Source organism: Cebus imitator, unplaced genomic scaffold (assembly GCF_001604975.1).
Source record: "Cebus imitator isolate Cc_AM_T3 unplaced genomic scaffold, Cebus_imitator-1.0 Scaffold232, whole genome shotgun sequence".
NCBI lineage: Eukaryota > Metazoa > Chordata > Mammalia > Primates > Cebidae > Cebus > Cebus imitator.
Window position 1 is genome coordinate 2353722 of NW_016107547.1, and position 1870 is coordinate 2355591.

General features: G+C 42.8%; 1 protein-coding gene across 6 annotated transcripts in view; it reads left to right on the forward strand.

Annotated features, from left to right (window-relative positions):
- The window catches only part of LOC108281831 (X-linked inhibitor of apoptosis), a 42042-nt gene that overhangs the window by 7201 nt on the left and 32971 nt on the right, over window positions 1–1870 (forward strand). The window lies entirely within an intron of this gene.

Genomic DNA, 1870 nt, shown 5'->3' on the forward strand with positions numbered 1-1870 from the left:
TCAAGTAATTTTCATGCCTCAGCCTCCCAAGTAGCGGGGATTACAGGCATGCACCACCATGCCTGACTAATTTTTATATTTTTAGTAGAGATGGGTTTTTGCCATGTTGGCCAGGCTGGTTTCAAACTCCTGATCTCAAGTGATCTGGCTACCTCAGCCTTCCAAAGTGCTGGGATTACAGGCTTGAGCTACCACGCCTGGCCATTAACTGCTTTTCACAACATAAATTATACCTGTTTGAAATAGGGGAGGGAGAGGTTAAGAAAGCAAGAGAAGCCCAGGCGCGGTGGCTTATGTCTGTAATCCCAGCACTTTGGGAGGCCGAGGCGGGCAGATCATGAGGTCAAGAGATCGAGACCCTCCTGGCCAGCATGGTGAAACCCTGTCTCTATTAAGAAAAACAAATGAAAAAAAATTATACCTGTTTGGAATTAGTTTTTAAATATATAAGCTATAGGATGGACAAACACCAATGTGAACAACTGTTACAGAATTTTGTAATTCAGGAACATAGCTTCAGGTGCGTCATAACATGGAAAGCAATTCCTAAAAATAGTAATTGGTTTTTAATTTCTTAAAAGTTAGAAAAAGCATTCCAGAAAGTGATTTGTTAACAATTAGCAACAGAACAAGAACATTAGAAATAAAAGAGGCCAGGCGCAATGGCTTACGCCTTGTAATCCTAGCACTTTGGGAGGCAGGCAAATCATGAGGTCAGGAGTTCAAGACCAGCCTGACCAATATGGTAATACTCCGTCTCTACTAAAAATAAAAAAATTAGCCAGGTGTGGTGGTGCACACCTGTATTCACAGGTACTCAGGAGGCTGAGGCAGGAGAATCGCTTGAACCCAGGAGGCAGAGGTTGCAGTGAGCCAAGATCGCGCCACTGCACTCCAGCCTGGGTGACAGAGCAAAACTCTGTCTCAAAAAAAAAGAAATCATAATTATGGAAACATAAGAACTGAGGTCCTCACAGTGCCAAAAGAGATAGAATCAAACTTTTTCTTTTTTTAATATATATTTTATTGCGTTTTAGGTTTGGGGGTACATGTGAAGAACATGCAAGATTGCTGCATAGGTACATACATGACAATGTGGTTTGCTGCCTTCCTACCCATCACCTATATCTGACATTACTCCCCATGTTATCTCTCCCCAACTCCCTACCCCCCGCTGTTCCTCCCCTAGTTCCCTCCACAGACCCCAGTGTGTGATGCTTCCCTCCCTGTGTCCATGTGTTCTCAGAATCAAACTTTTTGTTAATAGAATGTAAAGAATGTATTTAAAGGAAAGATTCACTGGGCTCTGTGAAACAGGTTAAATATGTAACCACTTCAAACAGAAATGACTTAGGCCTGTTACATAGTTCTGAAAATATACTAACATCCCATTTTCCATATCAAAAACACATAATTTCTTTCTTTTTTTTTTTAAAGATGGGGTTTCACCCTGATGGCCAGGCTGGTCTTGAATTCCTGACCTCAGATGATCCACCCACCTCGGCCTCCCAAAGTGCTAGGATTACAGGCGTGAGCCACGGCGCCCAGCCCTTTTTTGTTTTTTGTTTTTTTGTTTTATTAAAGACGGGGTTTCACCATGTTGGTCAGGCTGGTTTTGAACTCCTGACCTTAGGTGATCCACCTGCCTTGGTCTCCAAAGTGCTTGGATTACAGGCGTGAGCCACCACGCTGGGCCCCAAAGTACTATTTTAATAACATTTTGACAGCTTTATTAATATATATCCCATAAGATCCCTATAAAGCTAAACTATATGTTTAGCTGGGCATGGTGGCTCATGCTTATAATCCCAGCACTTTGGGAGGCTGAGAAGGGTGGATCACCTGAGGTCAGGAGTTCAAGACCAGCCTG